This window comes from Symphalangus syndactylus, chromosome 16 (genome assembly GCF_028878055.3).
Source record: "Symphalangus syndactylus isolate Jambi chromosome 16, NHGRI_mSymSyn1-v2.1_pri, whole genome shotgun sequence".
NCBI classification, from domain to species: Eukaryota; Metazoa; Chordata; class Mammalia; order Primates; family Hylobatidae; genus Symphalangus; species Symphalangus syndactylus.
The window spans coordinates 68,562,482-68,581,874 of NC_072438.2; the positions used below are offsets into that span (position 1 = coordinate 68,562,482).

At 41.2% G+C, this 19,393-nt stretch overlaps 1 pseudogene; it reads left to right on the forward strand.

Moving 5' to 3' along the window:
* The window catches only part of LOC129464924 (glycerophosphocholine cholinephosphodiesterase ENPP6-like), a 92,086-nt pseudogene that overhangs the window by 43,339 nt on the left and 29,354 nt on the right, over nt 1–19,393 (forward strand).

A 19,393-nucleotide genomic window follows, 5' to 3' on the forward strand; every position in this document is an offset into this window, starting at 1 on the left:
AAGAAAAGAAAGAAATGAAAGAAAGAAAGAGAGAAAGAGAGAGAGAAAGAAAGGAAAGAGAGAGAAAGAGGGGGAGAGAAAGAGAAAGAGAAGAAAGAGGAAAGGAAGGAAAGAAAGAAAGAGAAAGAAAGGAAAGGAAAGAGAGAAAGAAAGAAAAGAAAAAGAAAGAAAGAAAGAAAAGAAAAAGAAAGAAAGAAAGCTTATTTATGATGCTTGTTAAAGATGGTAAGGCAAACTTTCTTTAAGGAGGAACCACTGTGATAGATGGAAGGATCCTGCAGTGGGATCCAGCAGTGGGAGAGAGATTGGGCTCCACTCCAAGTACAACAGACGAGTAGAGATTGACAGACGAGGAACATGGTGGGGTCAGCAGACGGAAAACTACTAAGAAGAAACATCAAGGGAAACAGAATTCTGTCTAGGTCTACTCAACAGAACTCTTGCTGAAGGCAGGCAGGGTGGTGAGATATTGAGGGTGGTCAGATACCAAGCATGGAGGATTATCACTAAACTGACTTAGCAGGATTCTTGATCAACCTGGACTCTACAAGCAAAAGGACGGAAGCCCAAGGTTGGGTCTAGCTGAGCAGAGGACTCAGAGGTCAAAGAGAAAGTTTCTGTGACCATGAGCTATAGATAAGATGGACATATCCTCTACCTTCTCAGGGAATGTGAAGGCCAGCCATTTCTGAGATGAAACATATAACATGGTGCAGAAGTTTCTGGGGGCTTGCTAAGAAACTTCTTGTGATGATCATTACGTCTGAACACACTTGAGTAAGACTCTGGGGAATGAACACTGAAGGTGTCATATCCCACCCCCTTCATACAACAGTTCTAGCTATGGGAACGATTCCAGGAGCTCTTTCTGAGAAAAGCAAACACAGATTTCAAAGCCCCCAGAGTAGTCATTTGGAGAAGGAAGAGCAGTAGATATTCTTTACATCATACCTGGAAACCACCTGCAATTGTGGTGTTGGAGGATGTCAGCAAAGTTTCTACTCAAGCCTAGAGCAAAGAAACCAAACAACCAAACCACATCCAAGCTCTGTTTGGAAAGCACAACCAGAGGGAAACCCAGAACTGCAGTTGTGTAAAAATAGATACGGGTCAGGCAGGAATATGGAGATGAGAGATCGTGGGCTGCAGAAGCCAGTACATTGTGTTCTGTTCTGTTCTTTCAGCCACCACTTTTACCGAGGCAATAAAAATGAAAGAGCAAGAGAGACAGAGGGTTGGTAGGGAAATCAGCTTGAGTCTGAGTTGACTTCGACTGTTGCAAGCACAGACTGCAGCCTTACTGTATTCATGGGAAGGCGGGAGAAGATCTGAAGCAGCCTCCTCCTGCCGGCTTCCGGGAAAGGCCACTCTTCCCAGAGCAAAGGAAGCCCTGGGGACAGCACACCCTCCCATCTCAGCTCAGGGCCCAATCCAGCAAAAGAAGAAACCCAACTTTCTCCACAGAAGCCTGAGGTGACCTTCTTGAAAGCGCTCCACCTTATAGGAATTCTGTAGGAGAATGTTCTCTCCATCTCTCTCTCTGTCTCCCTCTGTTTCTGTCTCTCTCACACCTGTGCATGCACACACACAATCGAGCCATACAACAGCTCTGCAATCTACAAGAGGCTCCTTATAATTTTCTACTCAGAGACAGAGAACAAAGAAGAATGAGCGAGTTTGGACACTTTAGAGTCCAGAGTGCTAAATATGCATGTTGAAGAGAAGAGAGAAATGTTCACCAAATGATATGGGGTTTCTGAGATATACAAGTATAGATTATATGTACTTTAAAAATTGTTTTCTGGTTGCTTCATGCTTCCTTGTATGCAGCCTTGTGAAAACCACATCTTGTGAAGCCTCCATTTATCTTTGGGTTTCATGCCCTTGTTCTAAAATGGTCCAAACAACTCAAGCTTGGAAGCAGAGATCCCTCCACCCCTCTCACTCAGCATCTCTCCCTATTATTCCCATGTCTGATATCCCTGGTCCTTTCCTGGTGATTCATTCAGAGGCTCTTCTTTGGTTCCTGACCTCAGGAATGATGCTTCCCACACCCCCTTCCGATTTTGCACATTTGCTCAGCTTCTTTGCACACCAGCTGCAGTTGAGATAACCTCCTGGACTTGGGAGATCAGAGAGCATCTATCTATAAGGAAAGACTGTCCGTGCAGGAGGCCTATTCCTGTGGATGTGATCGTGGTTATCTTGCCCTGTGAAAGGATGAGTAAGCATCATTAATATGATACAATTTGTGACACAGAATGCAAAATTTTAAATAAAGGAAATAGATAAGTACTTTTACTTGTAATGGGGCTCTCTTAATATGATTCAACTTTCATATACTAAAAACGATAATATAGTTGAACTAATAAAATTAGGACCCTACTTTTAATGAGTTGGTGAGAACATACTAGGAATTATCCTCTGCAACAGGGTGAGCGAGGGTCATCATAATTCTGAAGTTGTGGCTGCAGCCTGTCCTCCTTCTCAGACACAGCCCCGGGAAGCCTGGCTCTTTTACACAGAGGACCCTCTGTTGAGTGTTAAATTACAAGCCACTTGAGGATGGGCACGGCATTTATTCACATTGGAATCTCTACACCTATCACAGCCTACAATACATAGGACTATATATATAAGAGCACTGAATACATGTTAGTTGAAACAATAAATAAAATAACCTCCTTAACCATTGCCGAAATTGCTCAACATATTAATTTTATTTTATTTTTCAGTTTATTAATCTTTTTAATGTGAAAGTTTTGGTCAAGATCAAAACACTAATTCTACAGCTTTTGGTGAAAACCGTTTTTGCTGGGATCTCTGGGAGCACAGTAGCATAGTTTGTGGCATGCCTTGCTTTCTGGGATGAAATGAAAGGTTTTTCCATTTGGTATTTTTAGTGTCTATTTTCCAAATAGTATTTTATAATTTTTCTTTTTTTCTGTTTAAAAATAAAATTTGGGGAGAGGGTGGTGAGAAGAAACAACGACAGTAAAACAAAGAAGAAAAGCCACTTGATTAAGCATAGTTAGGGAGCTCAGTGAAGCATGTTTCATCCTGGTGCCAAATGACGCTCACTAAAATTGCAGCAATTTTTGATGCACTTGCCAATGTTTGTATTATTTTTACTTTAAAGATGTAACAGATTGCTCCAAAATAAATAATTTAAGCCTAATGTTTCAAAAGAGGCCAAGCGTTTGCGTCTCTCACTTCTGGCTTGTCTTCTGGGACTAAGCTGTGCTCAACAGAACCAGCCCTCGTTTCTGTATAACACTGCATTTGGAGGGTTGTTTTCCTGCTTTGTTTTTCAAAGTTGAATCTATTTTTCGCCATTCTGTTCCAAACGTCATAGGTTTTATCACTGTTCAGTGCTGAAGCAACAACTCCTATTATCTAAGAAAGGAAAGAATAAACACTGTAACAGCTGGATTGCTGATCTCACGGGAGGAGGGTTTGGAGGGTGCAGAGAGGGCTCTGGGGTGAGAATCTGAGAGCAAGTCTCAGAGGAATCCACAGATGTCCATGCTAATTCATATTTAGACTTCAAGCTCTGCACACGGTGTTCTCAGTGTAACTTAAAACAGCTGACTTGACAGGGTGACGTCACTCAAAATGACCCCACCCTCCGTCAATTAGTGGACATCTTACTGGATTGTCTACCTTCATGGCACAGCTTAAGAAAAAAAATCTAATTTTTTTTAAAGTCAAAAGCAAATCTTTATGCTGTTCTGTACTTCCTAAACAAGCACGAATGGCTTATATATCAAGAAACAAAGATAAAAATAGAAACCACCAGAACCGTAAACTGACAGCTGTGTTCTCATTGACACAGGCCGCCATTGTGAAGTCCATCAGATGATCGGGAAGTACATGTGGGACCCCAACACCAACAAGTCCTTTGACATTGGCGTCAACAAAGACAGCCTGATGCCTCTCTGGTGGAATGGATCAGAACCTCTGTGGGTCACTCTGACCAAGGCCAAAAGGAAGGTCTACATGTACTACTGGCCAGGTGAGTGTGTGAACATCCATTCCAAATCTCAAATCATCACAGAGTCTCTGAGGACAGTTACTGTCAGGTTACTATTTGAAGACCAAGCCGTGGTTTGGAAAATGGGATCTTTATTTAAGAAATATGTCTTGGCCGGGCACGGTGGCTCAGGCCTCTAATCTCAGCACTTTAGGAGGCCGAGGTGGGTGGATCACCTGAGGTTGGGAGTTCGAGACCAGCCTGACCAACATGGGGAAACCCCGTCTCTACTAAAAATACAAAATTAGCCGGGGTGGTGGTGCATTCCTGTAATCCAAGCCACTCAGGAGGCTGAGACAGGAGAATCGCTTGAACCCAGGAGGCGGAGATTGCAGTGAGCTGACATTGCGCCATTGCACTCCAGTCTGAGCAACAAGAGCAAAACTCGATCTCGAAAAAAAAAAAAGAAAAAAGAAAAGAAATATGTCTTATGGGCACATTTTTGAAAAAAATAACATCAGACCAGAGATAATGCTATTTCCTGATTCTCTTGACATAGCAAACACCACAGGATAGCTTGCTTTTTTCATGTGGAAAATGTTGGATATACAGGAGAGAGAAATTATAGGGTGCTTACTTGCTTTACAAAAAAAAAAAATTGTGTACCATTTCCATACGTCGTTGAGCTCCTCTACAATATTGAAAAGAGAATTGAAAGCACTCACTATTTTTTGGTAGTCCATGAAATGAAGTCCCTTTGTGTTAAGACTCCCACACTACATTCTAGCTCAACGAGGTAAGTAGTCATGCAAACTGCCTCGGCTGCTGTGAGAAGTCCTCAGTATACCCTCACCTTGGTCACTGAATATCTTTCATTAAGGATGAGAGGATTCAGTGATAACAATACAACCCGCTTCCCATTGTCTTTCCATTGGTGGGATTCATTACTTAGGTAAGTGGTCAGTTTACCTTTCCCACGCCCATGGCAATAGACACTTTTTTCCTAATTCTCAGTGGTGTCATCCTGATGATGGCCATTATGGAGGAAGGTACCAGGGGAGGCCTAGAACGTTGAAGGCATAAATGAAGAGCAGCCTGTAAGAGACGGGGTGAAGTGGCTGAGGGGGTCGCACTGGTCTGGATTGAGGACAGCGGCAGCCTGATGGGTCTGTGAGCAGGCGGTGGGTTGTGAAATGTGTAGTCTGCATGGAGGGGCAGTGGAGAGGGGGTGAAGGCCCACAAGGATTGCGTGGGCCTTCAGCAGGAGTTTGGAGGATGCTGGATGGAGGTGGGCGTGTGGGGAGCTGCTGGGGCACTCCAGGCTATGCAACTCTCGGAGGTTTCTGGTTTCTGGCCAGGTCTGGAGAGGGCCTGGCACTGCTGGGGCTTCTGCTGGCCTTCCCAGCTGTGCCAGCCCAACTCCCCAGAGCACTGTCCGGGGGTGGCAGATTTGGGGGGAGGAGTCCTGGCAAAGTAAAGAAGGTGGCTCCAGGTTGGTACCCCCATAATAAATTAGCCCTCATAGGAGAATGCCAGAGTCTGGGGTGTTCGGTGAGTGGGGCAGCCTGCACCCTTTCTGCATCATCTGCCTTCCTCCTAGGCCTAGGCCCCATTCTCTGTCAGCAGCAAACCCCTCCTAGAGCAGAAAGGTGGCTTGGGGGCCCGGGGGGGCCCTGCCAGCCTCTGCTGCACCTTTCCTAGCTGAGTCTGCAGGCCCTTGGCTGTCTGATCCAGCTTCATCTGTTAGAGGGACTTCGCTGTGGTGGGACAGAGAGGTGGCACTTTGGCCTCACCTGAGCCCTTTGTGTGCAGACAGCTGCGCCCCCTACCTGCCTGTGCCTCCTGTTCGGCTACAGTGTTTCCAGCACTTCACTGGAGCACTTGAGGAACTTCAGGGCAGAAGATTTTTTTTAAAAAGCCGGAACATGGATACCAGATCCGTGCAGCCACTCACTCACTGCGAGGCGCGCAGAAATCCCTTAGCCTCTCTCTGCTCTTCCCTCCCCGTCTCCGCAGACCCTGCACTGGGCTGCAGAGGTGCAGAGGGCAGCAAGAGCCCTGTTCCAGATTGCCCAGAAAATTCTGGGATCGGCCATGAGGGCCAATGAATGACAGGAAGCGGGGCTCCCAGGAAAGGGACGCACAGCGGGAGAGGCCACCAGGTCCATGGAGAAGGGGAGGAGGACAGAGCCTGATCGTGTCATGTCTCAGTCTCAGGGCTCACCCACAGGACTGAGGCAGAGGCGGAGCTCATTGACAAGGCCACAGGACTGGCTAGTCCAGGAGAACTGGTGCCGGGCTGCTGCCCAGAAACTGCAGAGAAGAGGCTTTGCAGGGCCCACAGGCACTGCTCCCTCCTCGCCTCAGCTCTTCCTATGAGTGGCTCCGAACCACCTGAGAAGCCTGGGAGACCATGAGACCCCGGTAGACGTGGGGGATAAGGCCATTTGTAAGACTTGGGAATCAGAGGCTCAAACTGGAGGGGTGAGGAAGGAATTCCTAGACAGGGGCAAGAGGTTCAGCAACCCTGATGAGCTCTGCATTAAAGGACTTGGCAGCATGTTGCATGCCAGGTAGGTCCAGTCTGCTGTGATCCAAATGCGAGGAACCCAGCTCCTCGGAGAAGGAGGCTTTGGTCAGGAAAACCGTGTGGTGAGAAAGTCAAGAGGGCTTCCTTTGTGGGAAGCGTGCAGTCACTGTAATCCTTTCAAGACTGAGAAGGTCATGAGGCACGTGCCTCAGACACAAAGACCCTGTGGATCGCTTACATCAGGTGGCCTGTAGGGGTCGTAATTCCAGCCGTGGTCATTCATTCCTCTCACCTGGTCCCACTCGGAAGACGTGCAGTCCCTGACCCTGGGCCAGGGATTTTTCCTGATCTAAAGGTAACCAGAAGATAGAGAGATGAAAGCGCAGCCTTTGGCCTCATTACGCCTGGCTGTAGTTTCACCACCTGCCTCCCTGAAGCTGAGACTCAGCCTGGGTACAGCACACGTTCCCTCTCATCTTGGTTTCCTATTAGTCACTTTCTGTGCCCAGTGGGTCATTCTCAGTTGAGTTTTCAGAGTCAGCGCTAATGGATGAGTTGGTTCTCATCTAATTTGTCTTCCTCAGCTTGCTCTCACCCCTGCACACAAAGCCAGTCTGCAGGGTCACCCTGCGCTCAGGCTAGCCCACCCCCTTCCTCCCTGCATCAGAAGGGAGCCACCGCCAAAGGTCCCCCAGCCCCGTGGGCAAGGCCAACCCCAGGAAAAGTGTCTCTGAGATCAAAGGCCATGCTTTCCCCCAAGGACTTGTTCCCACAAGCTTCTGTGCCTCAGATGTATTTTCCTGGAAAAGGTTACGTGCTTCTAAGAGAGTTAATTGGCTTAGCTGTTTTAATAAGCTCTCTTGAGACATGTATTCAACAGTTGCACACCTGTCTCACATCACACAAAATGCAGTGCACAGGGGTTATTGTTACAAGATGTGTCAAAGTTGGCAGGCAGCAGGAGCTACAATTGGAAGGGGAAACCTAGGCTCTAGGAAGTTTGGAGAAATGTAATTTTTATGGGCTCAACTCGGTGGTCCTTGGAGAGAGTTGCCAGGAAGTGAGTCTCCTTCAGGAAGGCAGTGCGCACAGTGGAAAGTACCAGAGCTAGACCCTATAGCTGGCAGGCCGGGAGACCTTGGGACGTTCACTTCTCCCATAGGAGGCCTCTGTTTTCTCAGCTGTAGATGAAGGAGTTTGAGGTACGATGGCAGGTACAGCTGTGAAAGCTGTTAATTGCACAGAATGCCACATCTATGGGGGGCATCATCCATATCGTAGACATTACAGATTTGCATATGTATTGACAATTTTTGGTCCAAGCCAATAAAGTGTTATGAAAAAAATACGTTTATCAAGATAATTTTCTAATGGGTGGAAGTTATATGTTTTGAAGAAGAAATACCTTATCATCATCATCATTATTATTATTATTTTGCACCAAAGCCCATGGGCTTAGTGATGGCTGTCATTGGTTGTCCTTTAAGTTCTCACTGATGCTCTATTTTCCAATCAGGATGTATTTATTAGGTTGTAGAAGAAGACTGCCCGAGATGGGAATACCCAGCGGGAGGGCAGACTCTAGACAGAGATAAGAGTGGGTCCTAAAAAATGAGCCCTAATTAAGGGCATTTCCCTGCAATGTTCCCTGGGAATGATGAGGAAACAAGACAGAATAAAGCTAAACCATGCCCTCAAAGTTGTCGTGAAACCAAAATCTTGCCCCAAGTCCCTGATTAATGTTTGAAATTGCAAAAGGCAGCCCATCGCCCTTGTTGCCGCCTTCCCCACAGATCCCTGAGGCAGAGATTCAGAAAGCCCTGCTTTCCTCAGTTGTGTTGAGGGGACTTGCAGGATCTCAGCTGACCAGATTCCATGCTCCCTGTGGAGCCATGAAAAGGGCCTGGAGGCAGCAGCCTGCGAGGTTGAGCACTGCTCGCCCACTTCACAGATTGAGCCTGTGGGAGATACAGGAGAGGGGCCCGCAGACTCCTGATTAGACAGCTGTCTCCTGGGATTCACACAACACTCCCCCTCCAGTCTGATTTCCATCAGATAAAGACCAGAGAAAAGCTCCCACGCAAATTCACCTCGGAATAATTAATTTTGCTCCCTCTAAAACTTTGCTGAATCTGAAACTGCTCTCTCTCCCACATTCCGTTTCATTGCCATGGTCATTTATTGCTGGCCGTTGCCTTTGCCAGTCATTTATTCACTCTGGGTTTTAACATTAGAGGTAAGGGCAGATGTTTTCCCTTTTGGGATTTCACCACGGAGAGACCATTCTGCAGAGATAGAGCAGAAGGATTGCACCTGTCCAGTCTCCATCCACTTGGGTGGTAGTCCCATCCCTTCTCAGAGACACATGACTTCCACCCAAATAAACAGTGTCTGCAGGACTTGCATTCAGAGCACCTCTGATGGGTGGAGATAGGACCTTCTCACCCCATTATCTGAGTCTGTAATCATCTTAGTAGATCATAATTAGGATGTCCTATTGGCCCTGGCTTCGAAGTTTCTTCCTCTCTCTGCTGTGCACATAGAGCTTTAGTTGGGGGATAACCTTGAAGAGAATAACTTATGCCACTGTCAGACAAATCTCACCTCTTACCTCCAACTGTCAACATCACTTTGGGCCCATTTGCTTCCAGGGCATTTCAGTTCCCATAGAGTACAGCTACTGCTGCCTAGTTTCTTAGTCAGGAGTCTTCAGACTTAATTCCCAGGGATTTCAAAGAGCAAGATTAGTTTTAAAGAAACCAATTCTAAGATCCTCAATGTCCATACGTATTGCTAAAGTCATCCTGACTAAAAAATGTTCTTTCCTGTTTTATGTAAGAAAAAGATACCTCTCGCCCATCAAGAATATTCCTAAGGTGCATTGCCGTGGTATATAAATGCCTTTAGCACCAGACAGAGACAGATGGTTCAAAATATTGATGTAAATGTTGGAAAGTGAGTGAATCCAGTAACAAAATAACAAAACTTGAAAGAAAAGATATTTCCAGTGCTTGCTTTTAAATTATTTAAGAAAAACTTAATTGAGTTGTCAGCTGAAATATTGTTTTCAAATGCATGATGATAGATCACTGTGTGATTTTGGCATTCAAAGAAGCAGTTCAAAGAATTAAATGACATTGGTACAAAAAACTCCTTCTATTTCTATATATTTATTTATGTGAACAGCTTTCTCAGCACTTACATTTAATGACTAGAAATATCATTGATTCTGAACTTGTCTCATTCTAGAAATCAGTCATATTTAACCATGAATATACAAATTAATTTTTTAAAGCGCACCTATTTCTTTCATTAAGACATGCATTTCTAATAAAATGTAAAGATAATTTCTAAAATTGTAACCTTTTATGTTTAAAAATTATTTATTGAAGGCCGGGCACAGTGGCTCACGCTTGTAATCCCAGCACTTGGGAGGCCGAGGCAGGCGGATCACGAGGTCAGGAGATCGAGACCACGGTGAAACCCCGTCTCTACTAAAAAAATACAAAAAATTAGCCGGGCGTGGTGGCGGACGCCTGTAGTCCCAGCTACTTGGAGAGGCTGAGGCAGGAGAATGGCGTGAACCCGGGAGGCGAAGCTTGCAGTGAGCCGAGATTGCGCCACTGCACTCCAGCCTGGGCAACAGACCGAGACTCTGTCTCAAAAAAAAAAAAAAAAATATTTATTGAAATGTGGGGTTCTAGTTGGTACAATGCCCACCTAAGTTGTTTTGAAACAATGCATCTCTCCAGGAACAACTAGAAAAGCTGCTGGCCTGCATGCATGTGTGCATGTGATGGACCAGAGACATGCCAAGACCTGGAGAAAGAGGTGCATCCAGCAGTGGTGCCCCATCTCTCCTTCAGTCAAATGCTGATCACAAAAGCAGCAGTTGAGAGGTCAAGAGACATGGCAGCACTATTGGATAGGGGAAAGGACAAAAATTGGAGTTCAGGGCCCACCCACCAAGGGAAAGAAATCTAGTAAACATCCCAGACTTTCAGCTGGAACAATAAAAAGCAACACCCTAGCAGTAAGAATAAGCTGGAAATAGACAAGGGGAAGCCTGCATAAAGACACAGCTGAGCTTCAAATCATCTTAATCCTTGACAATCCACTCTGGGTTAAGGTAGTCTGCTCCTAGCTAAATCCTCACCATGAGCAAAACTGTGTGCTTGCTAGAAGATAACTACATATCCTGTTAAGTGGTATTTACAATTTTATATTTATATGTAGTATTCAATTAAAAAAAAAAACGGAATATAAGAAAACAAGGCCTGACTGAAAAACCAAGAGAGAGAAAAAAAGCAGAATAGACCCAAAACCACTATAGGCCAGCTGCAGTGGCTCATGCCACTCTGGGAGGCTGAGGCAAGCGGATTGCTCAAGGTAAGGTGTTTGAGATCAGCCTGGCCAACACGGCAAAACTCCGTCTCTATTAAAAATATAAAAATTAACCAAGTGTGGTGGCGGGTGCCTGTAGTCCCAGCTACTCAGGAGGCTGACACAGGAGAATTGCTTGAACCTGGGAGGGGAGGTTGTAGTGAGCCAAGATCGCGCCACTGCACTCCAGCCTGGGTGACAGGCAAGACTCCATCTCAAAAAAAAAAAAAAAAAAAAAAAGAACTATGATAAAAGGCTAAATCACAAAATGGAGACCTGCAGTAGTAAATTAAAATCTTTTTTACAAACGGAACTCTAGAAATGAAGACAGAGCTATCCAGCCTCAATGCGAAGAGGCAAAAGGATGAACAAGGCAGAAAAGAATGTAAGAGACATGCAGGACATAGTGAAGGGGTCACAGCAGAGAGGGAAAATGGGGCAGAAGTAATATTTGAGTAATAATAATTGAGGATTTCCCCAAACTGACAAGAAATACCAAACCATACATTCAAGAAGTGCTGTGAAACAGGAAAGAGCATGATGGATTTCAGAACTGGTGAAAACCAAAGACAATGAGAAAATCTTAAAAGAAGCCAGAGAAAATTGTTCAGTGGGGCAATAATAAGGCTGACAGCTGACTTTCCAACAAAATATTGGAATCCAAGGGGACAATGGAATGAGATCCTCAGAATGATATGAGAAAACAATGATCAACCTAAAATTCTATATCAAGTGAAAATATCCTTCAAAAATGATAGCATAGTAAAGTGAGATAGCAACCATAGTAAACATAGAGATAGCAAACTGAGAGAACTTATTGCCAGCTAGAGTAAAGGAAATGTTAATTTCTTTAGACAGAAGGAAAATGATCACAGATGGAAGCACAGAGATGGAGGAGGAAATGAAGAGTAATAGAAAGGGTGAGTGTGTAGGTAAACTTTAATAATACTAAAAATCCCTTTTTTGGATTAAAATCCTGTAGAGAGTTAAAATACATGACAATAGAAGCACAGAAGATGGGAGAAATGTAAATTTCAGAGTTCAAGTGTTTGAATATTCTTGCATTTTCTGGGAAGTTGTGGAACAAAAATTTATATTTTAATATAAATTTTATATTTATATAAAATTTAATAGACTTTAATAGACTAATACTTCCATTTTTATCATTTCTGGGGCCCTTTGCAAGGAAGAGGTTAATCAAAGCATAAAAGTAGCAAACTAATAGAGGAAGGGAAATGGCACAATAATCACAACGTGTACTTTATTCAAAAGAAATTAAAGAAGGAGAGAAAAACTATCAAATGTGTGATGGATACGAAATGTAGTTAATTGGCTGATTTAAACACCAAAATATCAGAAAATACATTAAATGTAAATTTTAATTTTTTTACTAATATTTTGTTAAATATTTTAATGAATCAGAATTTATATAGTGTTCCATTTACATAAAATTCAAAACAGGTGAAGCTAATGTACAGTGTTAGAACAGTATTCACCCTTGGGTGAACAGTGATGAGAAGGGAGCATGAAAAGGTGCCCACGCCTGATGGCCATGTTCTGTTTTCTGACATGGGTACTCAGTACACAGCTGCCTTCACCTTTTAACAATTCACTGAACAGTACCCTTATGAATTATTCAGTCTTTTGCATCAATGTTAAATTTTGATAGAAATTTACTTTAAAAATGACTATCAGACTGGATAAAACCGAAAACTAATATAGGCTACTTATAAAGGCATACAGTAAATATAAGTATGTAGAAAGTTGAAAGTAATAGCATTTTTAGAAGACACACTGCACAAAACAGAGAGCTGGTGCAGCTATAATAACATTAGGCAATGTAGACTCTAAGCCTAGAATGTTTTTAAGTTAAGGACATTTCATGTTGATATCAATTTTTATCTGCTAAGAAGATGTAACAGTTCTAAATTGTAATGTTCCTAATTACACACTCTCAACATAAATAAGTCAAAAATGGGAAGCACTAAAAGGAGCAACAGGTAAATTCACAATAATAGTGGATTTAAGCACATCTTTCTCAATAACTGATAGAATAAGAGAGCAAAAAGTTAGAAAGATACAGAAAATTTACATAACATAATTAACATTTTTACCTAATTGAATTTACTAGAACTCTGCACCTAGCTGCTGAATAAACATTATTTTCAAGTATACATGAAACATTTATCAAAAATGGCCATATGTTAGCCACAAAACCTTTCTCAACAAATTGAAAAGGTCTGAAATCATCAGAATGTGTCCTCTGACTGTCATGTAATTAAACAATAATCAATAATAAAAATAAAACTTTAAATCCTCATACATTTGGAAAATAACCAGACCTCTAAATAACTCCCGATTCAAAGAAGTAATTGTGAAAACTTAGAAAAATCTTGAGCTAAGGGATAGTAAAAATGCTACTTATGATGTAGTGGCATAAGACGAATGCAGCTAAAGTCATCCTTAAAAGGAAATTAACAGGCATATAAGATGCATTAGCGAAGAAGGCCAAAAGTAATGATTTGTCTCCAATTCAAGGCAAATTTAATTATCCCTAAATATAAAGAAGAAAATCATGATGAGCAGAAATGAATAAAATAGAAAATAAACATACAACAAAGAAAACTGACAAAGCCACATTTGTTTTCGGAAAAAAAAAAAAAACTATTAAAATGGATGAAAACTTGACAAGGCTTATAAAGAAATAAAGAGAGAAGACACAAATAGCCAATAATAAAATGAAAAAAGAGACATCAACAGAGAACCTGCAGACCATAAAAAGCCAGTAATACAGTGTGAAAATGTTACACCAGTGTATTTGAAAGCACAGATGAAACAGACAGATTTCTAGGGGAAACATCACCAAAACAGAAAAAAAGAAATAGAAAATTGGAATACTTCTATATCTGTTTTTAAATTAAATCTTTAAAAACCATTCCTAAAATAATAACCCAGTATTAGACACCTCCCCTAGTGAAGTTTTCAAACATTTAAGGAAAAAATAATAATCTTACAGAAATTCTTCCAGAGAATGCATAAAGATAAATCGAGCCAGGCATGGTGGCGCATACTTGTAATCCCAGCTACTTGGGAGGCTGAGGCAAGAAGATCCCCAGAGTTCAGGAATTCAAGGCTGGCCTGGCCAACATAGTGAGATACCAGCTCTAAAAAAAAAAAAGATAAATCACTTCCCTAATGAGGTTAGTGTAATCTTGATAGAAAAATGTGACAAACATTAAAAGAAAGTAAAATTACAAGACAACCTTTTTCATGAACATAGATAGAAGAATTAGAAACAAAGTATTTGCATCCTGAATCTATCAATACATCAATAGAATAATATATGCCAACCAATTGGGTTTATAAAAGGAAAACCCAGGTTTAACATTTAAAAATCACTCCAGCCTGGGCGACAGAGTGAGGCTCCATCTCAAAAAAAAAAAAAATCAATCAATATCATTTACAACAGTAATAGAATGAAAGAGAAAATCATTGAGTCATTTCAGTAGACACATGAAAAGCAATTGATGCAATCCTAAACTAAGATTTATTAAAATGAAGTTGGGTAATTAGTACACTGCTCCCTTAGTGTGATAAAGGATATCTACAAAAAAAAAAAAAAAAAAGACAGCAAACATCAAAATGTATGGAGAAATGCGTTCGGGACTATGGTAAGGGTGCCTCCTAGCATGAATTCTATTTAGCTTTGTACTGGAGGGTCCTTCAGGGGAGCAGGGGAAGATGACAGGGATAAAAGTAAAACAATTAAAAAGGCAAAAAACTGTCATTATTCACAGATGACTGTTTTGGAAAAACCCCAAAGAATTCACTTTTAGAATTAATAAGAGGCATTTTGATACAAATTCAAAATTTAAAAATTATTGTATTGGTATCAGCTAAAAACTGAGAAAAAGTTAAAAGGTCAATACCATTTATAGTAAATTCAAATACATGAAAGATGTAAGAATAAATCTAACAAAAATGGCTCAAGAACTTAATATCAAAAAGCATTTAGAGAAATGTAAAAAGACCTAAATAATTGGAAAAATATATTATGTTTATAAATCGGTAGTCTTAATATTTTATCAGTTTTCTCAGAATGGATCTACAGATTCACTGTGATCCCAATCAAAATCTCAGCTGTGTGTGTGTGTGTGTGTGTGTGTGTGTGTGTGTGAACTGACAGGTTGATTCTAAAATTTATATGAAATGCAAAGACTCAAGAATAGCCGAAACTATTTAGAGTCAGATGAACAAAACAGGAAGATTTACTCCATTAATAGATACAGACCTATTTTAAACTACAAAAAGTAAGACAAATTGTATTTCTGCAAGAATAGTTAAATAGACTAAGGGTAAAGGTCAGAAATTCCTGAAATAAACCCATAAACATATGATCCAATATCTGATTTATGACAGTGACACTGCCGCAAAGTGATAAAAGATAGTCTCCAAAAAATTATGATAGATCAATTGGAGATTTTATATATATATATATGTATATATATGTTTATATGTATATATGTGTATATATATATACATCTTCTGACTCCTATATATGTGTGTGTATATATATAAATATATATATTTATATAAATATATTTTTATATATATACGTCTTCTGACTCCTGTCTAATACCATATATGAAAATTAATTCTAGGAAATTCCTGATGGATTGTAGATCTAAATGTAAAATGGAAAACAGAAGGCTTCTATGTTTAGAAAAATTTGGAACTGAAGAAAGAAAACATAGGTGAATATCTTCATGACTTTGGATAAGAAAAATATTTCTTAAGCAGGAAAAGATAGCACCAACAATGTAGAAAAATGACTGATGAAGTAGTCATCAAAATTAGAAGCTTCTCTTTACGAAAAGACATTATTAGAAAGGGCAAAAATAATTACAAAGTATGAGGTAATAAAACAAACAACAAGTTGATATCTGGAATATATGCAGAATTCCTATAAATGAAAAAGAAAAATTCAACTCAATAGAAAAATATGGAAGAGATTTGAGCTAACACCTTACATAATTGGGTATCCCAATGGTCAATAAACGTATGTAAAGACATTCAGCCTTGTTAGCAGAAAAAGAAAAGCAAAATAAAACTACAACGTGAGAACTCGTCATACCCACTGTGATGTTATTTTTACATGTCAACTTGACTGGTGGAGGGGTCCCCAGATTATATATCATTTCTGTGTGTCTCTGTGTGTCCCCCCACCCCACAACAGTCACCGGAGTGTGATGTTCCCCTTCCTGTGTCCGTGTGTTTTCATTGTTCAATTCCCACCTATGAGTGAGAACACACGGTGTTTGGTGTTTTGTCCTTGGCGATAGTTTGCTGAGAATGATGGTTTCCAGTTTCATCCATGTCCCTACAAAGGACATGAACTCATCATTTTTTATGGCTGCATAGTATTCCATGGTGTATATGTGCCACATTTTCTTAATCCAGTCTATCATTGTTGGACATTTGGGTTGGTTCCAAGTCTTTGCTATTGTGAATAGTGCCACAATAAACATATGTGTGCATGTGTCTTTATAGCAGCATGATTTATAGTCCTTTGGGTATATACCCAGTAATGGGATGGCTGGGTCAAATGGTATTTCTAGTTCTAGATCCCTGAGGAATCGCCACACTGACTTCCACAATGGTTGAACTAGTTTACAGTCCCACCAACAGTGTAAAAGTGTTCCTGTTTCTCCACATCCTCTCCAGCACCTGTTGTTTCCTGACTTTTTAATGATCGCCATTCTAACTGGTGTGAGATGGTGTCTCATTGTGGTTTTGATTTGCATTTCTCTGATGGCCAGTGATGATGAGCATTTTTGCATGTGTTTTTTGGCTGCATAAATGTCTTCTTTTGAGAAGTGTCTGTTCATGTCCTTCACCCACTTTTTGATGGGGTTGTTTGTTTTTTTCTTGTAAATTTGTTTGAGTTCATTGTAGATTCTGGATATTAGCCCTTTGTCAGATAAGTAGGTTGCAAAAATTTTCTCCCATTTTGTAGGTTGCCTGTTCACTCTGATGGTAGTTTCTTTTGCTGTGCAGAAGCTCTTTAGTTTAATTAGATCCCATTTGTCAATTTTGGCTGTTGTTGCCATTGCTTTTGATGTTTTAGACATGAAGTCCTTGCCCATGCCTATGTCCTGAATGGTATTGCCTAGGTTTTCTTCTAGGGTTTTTATGGTTTTAGGTGTAACATGTAAGTCTTTAATCATTTTTAAAACCCAGGTTGTTTTTTTTTTTTTTTTTTTTTGAGACGGAGTCTGGCTCTGTCCCCCAGACTGGAGTGCAGTGGCGCTACCTCGGCTCACTGCAAGCGCCGCCTCCCGGGGTCACGCCATTCTCCTGCCTCAGCCTCCTGGGTAGCTGGGACTACAGGCACCTGCCACCATGCCTGGCTAATTTTTTGTATTTTTAGTAGAGACGGGGTTTCACCGTGTTAGCCAGGATGGTCTTGATCTCCTGACCTCGTGATCCGCCCGCCTCAGCCCCCCAAAGGTGCTGGGATTACAGGGGTGAGCCACTGCACCCAGCCAAAACCCAGACTCTTTATATCCCTTGCCCATTTCAGCACATTGGCTTATCCTCATGCTTGTTGCCCTATAGTTTCAAGGCAGCAGCTGCAGGCCCAGGGATCCTGCCCTCACAACCTCCCAAACTGGAGAAGAGAGTAGCTTGGCCAGCAGCACACGTTGTCTTTCATGAGAAAGCAAAGCTTCCCACCCTAAGCTCTGCACCCAATCTCAATGCCACTTCTAAGTCAAATGACAATTCCTACCCACAAGGGACCTGAGGACGTGAGGAAGTTTTCCTCTTTACATTCTACAAAATAGAAACAGAGAAGGGAGTTTGGAATCACTTCAATCAATCAAAAAAAGTCTGCCAAACCAGTCATCAAAATTGTGTCCTTTCTTCTATTTTGTTGTATTTACTTCTACTCTTTTTTGGACATAAACCTGCTTTAAATACTTCCAAAAGGAGATCATCCATTATATACTATTTTGTAGCTTTTTTCTTTCAAAATATTATGTCACTAAATAAAATGGCATAATTTTTTTTTTTTTTTTTTTTTTTTGAGACGGAGTCTCGCTCTGTCGCCCAGGCTGGAGTGCAGTGGTGCAGTCTCGGCTCACTGCAAGCTCCGCCTCCCGGGTTCACACCATTCTCCTGCCTCAGCCTCTCCGAGTAGCTGGGACTACAGGCGCCCGCCACCACGCCCGGCTAATTTTTTGTATTTTTTTAGTAGAGACGGGGTTTCACCGTGGTCTCGATCTCCTGACCTCGTGATCCGCCCGCCTCGGCCTCCCAAAGTGCTGGGATTACAAGCGTGAGCCACTGCGCCCGGCGCGGCATAATTATTTTAATGCCTGCATATTACTTCCTTATGTGGATATGCTATGACTTAACCATACCTCTATTATCAAATGTTTAAATTGCTTCTCAGTTTTATAAATAACATTGTAATAAAGATGCTTGTACATACAACTTTATCTTTTAGAGTATGTTTCTGGCAGTGGTTTGCTGGGCAAAGCATGTAGACCATAGAAGTTGTCTCAGTTTCATAACAACGTTAGTCTCAGTGGATGACAGTGACCCCGAAATCCATGTCTAGGCGTATTTTCAAACATAGGTCTTGATCCATAGTGGATGGGAGTTCACTTGATCCATAAGTTGAAACCAACTTATGGATTGCTAATAAGCATTTTTTAAAAAACACAGAACAGAAGAAGAAAGTATTCCTGTACATTGCCTATAATTTGGTGAAATTTTGTTTCTGGTGTGTGTGTGTGTGTGTGTGTGTGTGTGTGTGTGTGTGTGTGTATGTTGGGAGGGTGTTTGTATACTATGTCAGTGCATTTTGTCACAGATTACAGACAAAAAGTTTTCAAAACATTCCAATAGAGGAACACTCATATGTCTCCTGATTTCCAGCATTCATTTCTTATTTCTTTTTCCTGTTTGAGAAGTTCTATAACAGTAATAATAATAAATTACCGTGGTGATGACAGCATTCCTGATTTGCGTCTCACCTAAATGAAAATGCATCCCTTGAAGTTTTGAAAAATGTAGAGTTTTCACTGTTGTTAATAACTAGCCTGTCAGTGAAGTTCTCATTTCCTCTTTACATCAAGTTACATAAAGGTTTCTTTTTAATTTATAGGCAGTTAGGTTTATTGGTAGTTAATTATCATGACTAATTCCTAATTTTATTACACATGATCAGATAGCATGCATTGTGGCCTACAAAAATTCTGCTTTTTGGAAGTACTGAGATTTTCTTTTTGACCAGAATGTGAACAGTTTTTTCAACAGTTATATTTGAAAATAATGCACATTCTATGCTAATAAGATAAACTTTTCAATATCTATTGAATCCAGCCTATTGATACTAACATTCAAATCCTCTAGATTTGTATTTATTCTTTATGTCTTGAACTGTCATGAAAATTTTCCACCAAGTTGCCATTTTGCACTTTATATTTCCAAGATTTCTT